Source organism: Theropithecus gelada, chromosome 9, assembly GCF_003255815.1.
Source record: "Theropithecus gelada isolate Dixy chromosome 9, Tgel_1.0, whole genome shotgun sequence".
Lineage (NCBI taxonomy): Eukaryota > Metazoa > Chordata > Mammalia > Primates > Cercopithecidae > Theropithecus > Theropithecus gelada.
In genome coordinates, this window is record NC_037677.1 from 97,924,737 (window position 1) to 97,933,554 (window position 8,818).

At 40.0% G+C, this 8,818-nt stretch overlaps 1 protein-coding gene and 1 non-coding gene across 5 annotated transcripts in view; one reads left to right on the forward strand and one right to left on the reverse strand.

The window, feature by feature from the left end:
• Window positions 1–8,818, forward strand: part of BTRC (beta-transducin repeat containing E3 ubiquitin protein ligase) — a 205,723-nt gene that overhangs the window by 17,075 nt on the left and 179,830 nt on the right. The gene's annotated exons all lie outside the window — the stretch shown is intronic.
• Window positions 176–276, reverse strand: LOC112632301. Its single transcript, XR_003121358.1, has one exon. It is a non-coding gene; the product is annotated as a small nucleolar RNA U13 (small nucleolar RNA).

Genomic DNA, 8,818 nt, shown 5'->3' on the forward strand with positions numbered 1-8,818 from the left:
TCTACCTTTTGACCTTTGTGAATAATGCTGCTTTCGTATGTGTTACAGATACTTCTTCAAGTCCGTGAGAAATTTTATTTACAATTTGCATTTAGCTCTGCAATCCATCTGGAATTAATTTTTGCATATGGTGTGAGGTAGAGGTCAGCATTCTTTTTTTTTTTTTCTTTCTCTATGCCAGAAAAGTAATGTGCCTATGTAACAAGGTTTGAGGGAGGCACACCTCACACATGAGGATGAAAACCCAGTCGTCATGCTTACAAACTACAAAAGGATCAGAATTCTTTTTTTCCTTTTCTTTCTATAGCCAACTTATTCAGCACTATTTATTGAAAAGATGGTTCTTTTTCTGTTGCATTGCAGGGTCATTTTTGTCATATTAATGTGTATATATACGTGTGTGTGTGTGTGTGTGTGTGTGTGTGTGTGTGTATATATATGTGGGCCTCCTTTTGGGATTTTCTCAGTAGCTCCATTGGTCTCTTCTTGTGCCAATACCACACTGTCTTAATTTCTGTATTTTTATATAATAACAATTCTTGATATCTGATAGTATATGCCCCTCAGCTTCCCCTTCCCCCAAGATTGCATTGGCTAGCTTGGCCTTTTGCATTTTCTTTTTCTTTCTTTTTTTTTTTTTTTAAATGGAGTCTCGCTCTGTTGCTCAGGCTGGAATGCAGTGGCGCAATCTTGGCTCACTGCAACATCTGCCTCCCGGGTTCTAGCGATTCTCCTGCCTCAGCCTCGAGTAGCTGGGATTATAGGCACACACCACCATGCCTGGCTAATTTTTGTATTTTTAGTAGAGATGGGGTTTCACCATGTTGATCAGGCTGGTCTTGAACTCTCTGACCACGTGATCCACCTGCCTCGGACTCCCAAAGTGTTGGGATTACAGGCGTGAGCCATGGTGCCCTGCCTCCATTTTCATGTGTATTAGAATTAGCTAGGCCGGTCGCGGTGACTTACGCCTGTAATCCCAGCACTTTGGGAGGCTGAGGTGGGCGGATCACCTGAGGTCAGGAGTTGGAGACCAGCCTGACCGACACGATGAGACTCCATCTCTACTAAAAATACAAAAATTAGCCTGGAATGGTGGGGCATGCCTGTAATCCCAGGTACTTGAGGCTGAGGCAGAAGAATTGCTTGAACCCAGGAGGCGGAGGTTGAAGTATGTGGAGACTGTGTCACTGCACTGCAGCCTTTTTTTGGAAACTCCGTTTCCAAAAAAAATAAAAAAGAATTAGCTAGTCAGTTTCCACAAAACATACTTTTTTGATTTTTACTGGAATTGCATTGAATCCATATATAAGTTTTGGGAGAGCTGAGATCTTAACACTTTTGAGTTTCATAGTCCACAAAAACGATGTGTCTTTCCATTTATTTAGGTCTCGAATTTCTCTGTATAGAGGTCTTTATACATCTTTTGTTAAATTATTCCTAGGAATTAGATGTTTTTAGGTGTTATTTTAAAAATTTAATCCTCTTTGTTGCTAATAGTACAGAGATTTTAAATCTGAGGTCTGTGGCCCCTTTACAAGCTATAAACATGTGAATACTTTTTCCTGAAAGATCTGTAATTTACATTTGAATCTGATTCCCACTGGGGGCAGTAACAACAAAGATGAAAGAGCACTATAGTGCTTTAGAGTGGATTAGATAGGGAGGGGTAACAGAGAGGCAGGGAGGCCATTTAAAGTATGTAATAGTCTAGGCAAGAGACTGGGCTTGAGCTGGGGCAGTAGGTATGGAAAAGGAGGAAAGATATTCACGGATATTCTGGAGACAGAATGAAGAAGGTTGCTGAGAGTAGGGTAGAACAAATGAAGAAAAAGAGCCAAATATAGCTGGCATCAGTCATGTTCAGGGCAATTAGAGGGTTATCAAAGCAGTAGGTAGATAAGGGAAAATGAGTATTTGGTGGGTGAAGATGTTGGAATAGTCCCTAACTATAATAAGGAGACTTTACATTTAAGATATAGTCATATAAATAAGGATGGGCAGGGCCGGGCGTGGTGGCTCACGCCTGTAATCCCAGCACTTTGGGAGGCCAAGGTGGGCAGATCATGAGGTCAGGAGATTGAGACCATCCTGGCTAACACGGTGAAACGCAATCTCTACTAAAAAGTACAAAAAATTAGCTGGGCATGGTGGCGGGCGCCTGTAGTCTCAGCTACTGGGGAGGCTGAGGTGGGAGAATGGCATAAACCCAGGAGGCAGAGCTTGCAGTGAGCTGAGATCGCACCACTGCACTCCAGCCTGGGTGACAGAGCGAGACTGTGCCTCCCCAAAAAAAAAAGATGGGCAAAGTGATAGAATATATGAAATTTGGAAGGTGGAAAGCTGGGTGATGATTAGATAGGGATTGTATATTATTTTGTACTTTTTTTTATATTTAGAAGTATCCATAATAAGAGGTTAAGAAAAGTTTATCCACATAAAAAGTAGGCTGAACGGAAGTTCTCTGGAGCAGCTGTACTCAAATTGTTATATGAGAGAAATATCAGGATTCAGTTTTGAGTAATTTCATAGCCACTGTCTATTACGGACACAATTTTATTGAAATCTGCCAGATAAGGAGGCACAAAGCTACAGAGGCCAGGTGCTGTGGGGTGGCTAAGAGTTGAGGAAAAGAATTTGAGCTAGGTGTCTGTTGGCAACTCAACCAGGTTTGTGGACTCAGGGGAATTTAGCAAGGGAAGGTGATAGGATTTGTCTCTGCACCCACCCAAATCTCATGTCTAATTATAATCCCCAACGTTGGAGGTGGGGCCTGGTGGGAGGTGTTTGGATCATGGGGGCGGATTTCCGCCTTTGGTGATGTTTTCGTGATAGAGTTCTCACAAGTTCTGGTTGTTTAAAAGTGTGTGGCACCTTCTCTGTCCCCCTCTCTTCTTCCTGCTTCGGCCGTATAAGATGTGCCTGCTTCCCCTTTGCCTTCTGCCATGATTTTAAGTTTCCTGAGGTCTCCCCAGAAGGAGAAAGCACCAGAAGCAGAATTCACTATGCTTCTTTTACAGCCCGCAGAATCGTGAGCCAGTTAAACCTCTTTTCTTATAAATTACCCACTCTCAGGCATTTCTTTATAGCAGTGCAAAAAGTAACTCATATACAAGGGTATACGTTCAGCGGGAAAATAATGGCAGAGAGTCTGGGGCAGATATTCTGGGGAGATCAGTAGGCAGAAAGCATTAGTGAGTACTAGAAACAGGTGGCAAAGCATTGCTTCAAGCTTGAACTCACAAGTGGAACTGGGAAACCTAGCAAGGAACTAAATAATTAATTCATTCAGCCTATACTGGTTAGTGTCTATTGTAATAGTTCTACACTTTACCCTGTATAGGAATTATTTGGAATGCATGTTAAAATGTAGTACAGATTCTTAGTTCTTTTTCCCCCCTTCCCCTTTACTTGGTATGCCTGAAAAATTGGCATGTTTAACAAGCATATCAGATGTTTCTGATGCTGGTGTTTCTCAGGATCATGCTTTGACAAAATATCTAGTCCACTGTTTGCTGGCCAGTGTATCAACACAGGGGAAGTGGGGGAAATGATGTGGCTAGAACCAGAGTAAAAGGTGAGGCCTTGTACTTGGGAAACATAGCAGGAAGGAGCTGAATTAACTGGAATCAAAAGTGATGGCAGGACAGTTGCGGTGGCTCACGCCTGTAATCCCAGCACTTTGGGAGGCTGAGGCAGGCGGATCACCTGAGGTCAGGAGCTTGAGACCAGCCTGGCCAACATGATGAAACCCTGCCTCTACTAAAAATAAAAAAATTAGCCGCATGTGGTGGCCCAGTCCTGTAGTCTCAGCTACTTGGGAGGCTGAAGCCAGAGAATCACTTGAAACCGGGAGGCGAAGGTTTCAGTGAGCCAAGATTATGCCACTGCACTCCAGCATGTGCAACAGAGCGAGACTCCATCTCAACAACAAGTGATGGCAGAATGAGACACATCTCACGGCCAAGGCTTGGACTCTCTGAATTCCAACTAGTTGGTAATAAGTTGGTTTCAGTAAACAATTTACTTCCGTAGGCTGTTTGCAGCTAGAGAAATAGTGAACTATGGGAGTAGGAAAATAAGCAAGCTATGACACTTAGAAGAAGTATATCTAGTGGAAGGACAATAGCAACATCCCAGAATGTGGCCATTGAGGTACTACATTAAAATCACATCACAATGCCGGGCGCGGTGGCTCAAGCCTGTAATCCCAGCACTTTGGGAGGCCGAGACGGGCGGATCACGAGGTCAGGAGATCGAAACCATCCTGGCTAACATGGTGAAACCCCGTCTCTACCAAAAAAAAGCAAAAAACTAGCTGGGCGAGGTGGCGGGCGCCTGTAGTCCCAGCTACTCGGGAGGCTGAGGCAGGAGAATGGCGTGAACCCGGGAGGCGGAGCTTGCAGTGAGCTGAGATCCGGCCACTGCACTCCAGCCTGGGTGACACAGCGAGACTCCATCTCCAAAAAAAAAAAAAAAAAAAATCACATCACAATAAAACTGGTAGTTCCTCCTAGTACTGTGAACAGATTGTGTATCATCTTCATTTATTTTAAAGATGCTGTGGCTGGTCCCTCAGCTCATAATCACCATCAGCCATGGCATCTTGACATAGAGGAAGAAGATGTAATTCATACAATTAAATAAGGTAAATGTAAAGGTGCTTTGTAGGTCATAAGGATAAGGTGGTGGTGGTGGTGGTGCTTTTACAACAACATTCTAACACAAAACAATTCATACAGACTCCCAAAGTTTATTGAATAGGCATTCCACTCTCATTCCATTTTACTCTTTAAATGTGTATTTATTCATGCCTGATGTATGCAAATTTTTGATTCCATTTTTTTTTTAATGAACGTACAATAAAATGGACTTTTCTTAGTGTATGCAGTTTTAGGAATTCTAATATGTGTAGATTCATGTAAACCACAATCAGGATAAGAACAATTCTGTCACTCCCCACAAAAAATTCTTATACTGTTCCTCCACCTCTAACCCCCTCTTCCTCACTTCATTTTATGTTTTTGAGAATGTCATATAAATGGAACCGTGCAATATGAAATCTTCTGTTACTGACCTCTTCCGTTCAGCATAATGCCTTTGAGCTAGATTAATCCATGTGGTTGCATGTATCGGGAGTTCATGTCTTACTATTGTTGAGTAGTATTTTATTGTGTAGTGTACCAGACTTTGTTTATTCTCTCCTGAAGGACATTTGGGTTGTTTCTGGTTTTGGTGATTATAAATAAAGCTGCTCTAAATAAACACTTGTGTATAGATTTTGTGTGAATGTTTTCATTTCTCTAAATACCCATGAGGGAAAATTGAGTGATAAATGTAGGTTTAACCTTTTTGGAAATGGCTGAACTATTTTCCAGAGTGATTGTACCAGTTGGCATTCCCACAAGCAATGTGTGAGAGTTCTAGTTGATCTGCGTCTGTGTCAGCATTTGGAATTGTCAGTATTTTTAATTTTAGCCATTCTAATAGGTGTATAGTGATATCCGACTGTGGTTTCAATTTGCATTTGCCTAATGCATTCCTCAATTCTTGATGCTTGTATTAATGGAGGATCCAATACAAAGATAATGCATGGTCATCAGAACAAAATATTTGATATGCCTAACTTTAACATTCTATGAAGACTTCATGAATATTTTTATTTTTTTTATTTTTATTTTTATTTTTATTTTTTTTGAGACCGACTCTGGCTCTGTCGCCCAGGCTGGAGTGCAGTGGCCGGATCTCAGCTCACTGCAAGCTCCACCTCCCGGGTTTACGCCATTCTCCTGCCTCAGCCTCCCGAGTAGCTGGGACTACAGGCGCCCGCCACGTCACCCGGCTAGTTTTTTTTTTTTTGTATTTTTTTTTTAGTAGAGACGGGGTTTCGACGTGTTAGCCAGGATGGTCTCGATCTCCTGACCTCGTGATCCGCCCATCTCGGCCTCCCAAAGTGCTGGGATTACAGGCTAAATATTTTTAAAAAGGAGTTTGTACTATTGAATGTACATGTGATTTGTACTATTGAATATTAATGGTTTTTCAGTGAAGTTTGAGGTACTCTGAAACCTATCTACAAAGTTTTAAGTAAGCCATGTGACAATGTGGATAAAGTGAGTTCAGAGAATTTTTTTCTTTTCTGGTGGCCTTTGGTGTGTAGAACACTTGTGGCCTTTAATAAACTGAGATCGATGACCAAAAATTTTTTTTATATGCCTAAACTTTTTTTAAATAAAGCAGAAATAAGTGAGAAACACGGACACTGTGATCAAGATCGTGAACAAGATCATGATCTACATTTACTGATTTCATGTTCCTGGTAGCACAGATCAATGGTATGATTTTAATAACTCTTATTCAGGGAAGTAATTTAGATGGAGGCAAGGAAGGCTTTCCCTTGAGTAATTTATTAATTTGGCCCCATCTATCTCTTCTCCCTTTGTAAATCATCCCAAGCAGCAGTCTGTATTATAAGAAGCAAACTAAATGATTGCTAATTAAATGTTGAGTGTTTTTTTGAGTTGGTTATTAGCTTGAGGTTAAATCTGTTTAGTGAGTGAATGTGGAAGAATTATGTTTCTCACATTTGGAATGCACACTTGCTGATCATTGGTATGTTACTCCCATTTTATGAAACTGGAACATCATTTCCTTCTTTTTAATGATTGTGAGTTTTACAGTTATTGAATCTTTGTTTTGGTGGCGTTAGTCATGTCAGTACTTTATTTGCTACCAAGTTCTCAGGACATAGGTTCCCAATTAAAAATTTTTATTTTTTTGTTTTTTTTGAGACAGATTCTCACCCTGTCACTCAGGCTGGAGTGCAGTGGCATGATCTCTGCGCACTGCAACCCCCACCTCCCAGGTTCAAACGATTCTCCTGCTTCAGCCTCTCAAGTAGCTGGGACTACAGGAATATGCCACCATGCCTGGTTAATTTTTGTATTTTTAGTAGAGGTGGGATTTCACCATGTTGGCCAGGCTGGTCTCGAACTCCTGACCTCAAGTGATCCGCCCACTTCGGCCTCCCAAAGTGCTAGGATTACAGGCATGAACCACTGCACCCAGCCCCAATTATAACTTGTTTCCATGGGAAAACATCCGTTTTGAAGCAATATTCAGTAATATATTGAAATTAGAACTAGGCTGTCAAGCAGTGATTCAGGTTTAGTGTTCAGTGTTAATTTAGAAAAGGTGACTTAAGTTGAAGAACGTTGATGTATCTGTTTTTAAATTGCACCTAATTATAATGACAACTTACAAGGTCTATTTCCTTCTCTCTTGGAATGTTGACTATAAATTTCACATGATTTAAAAACAAACAATTTAAAAGGTAGCCAAATGAATTAATTGAAAAGAATCCTGTTTTGTCAGATTTTGCCTGTAATCATATCCAGACATGGCATTTTGAAAATCAGAAAGGATTGCTTCCACTTATATCAGAGTTTGAAAGTGGAAACTCTTTTTATGTAGGTATGGGTCACCTTTGATTATATGGTAGTCTTCTGAATATGGTCCCCTTACCTGACAGATACCCATCTCGTCAATAAACTACATAGAATCCTTAGGTTTATATGTGGTCATCTTACAAAGCATTTCTTAAGTACTCTTAAATGTGTTTTACTAATGTCTTGTGGAAAAATATAATATTTTGAAAGCATTCATGTTAAAAAGAATTAGACTTGTGATTTATCTCATTTGGACCTCTTCTTTTTCAGTGTGTCTTTAAAATGTAGGTACAGTATATAAGAATTCATACTAAAGGATCAACTGAGATTTTGATTTAAATATGTTATAAATTATAGTATGGAAGCCTGGATAATATACTGCATATTTTTTTTTCCTAAGAAGCTTCTTTAAATGGTTCTGTTAAGTGTAGGAATGTTCTGATGATTATCTTTTTAATTAAAATGAGATATCTTTGTTTAAAGTGGCACTCGTTTTTTTTACGGCCTGTTACAGTCTCTGTGACAATCATTTCTTAAGTCTGAACGTTTTATTTCCAGGAATCCATTTATATAAAACTATGTTTAGACTTAATTAAGGAACGATTCTTACAAAGCTTGTAAATAGCCAGGAAAAAAGGGACCGAAAATAAAACTGACATTCACATTTAACAAAATGATTGTTACAAGGTATGTAATAAGCTGTAAAAATACAATAAAGCCCTTTTTATAAGAGTTCATATTTTTTGATCCTTGTTTTCAAAGGTATTTAAGAAAAATATCAAAGCTTCGCAGAGTGACATCTGTTTGCTGAATGGACTAGTTATAACTTCTTTTGTTTACAACTGACAATATGGGAGTTCTACCTGTTTTGTTAGTGTGTCTTCTTTGAAATACCTTGTAATCAGTTTAAATTGGTAGGTAAATTTTACATTGTACTATAGTGAAGACAAGACCTGGTTTTCAGGTTCTGCTTCCTAGACGTCATAAGATTTTGGGCATGTTGCTTTATCTCCTTGAGTCTCACTTTCCTCATCTAGAAAGCAAAGATAATACCTACTTTTGTACCTCAAAGAGCCGTTATGAGGAGTAAATGGAATTATTATAAATAGAGCATATATTTTGGAAATTATAAAGGACTTTAAGCATCCAGATTATGTGTCTCTTAAAGATGAATTAGATTTAACAACCCCCTTTTTTTTTTTTTGAGACGGAGTCTTGCTCTGTCGCCCAGGTTGGAGTGCAGTGGCCAGATCTCAGCTCACTGCAAGCTCCACCTCCTGGGTTTACGCCATTCTCCTGCCTCAGCCTCCCGAGTAGCTGGGACTACAGGCGCCCGCCACCTCGCCCAGCTAGTTTTTTTGTACTTTTTT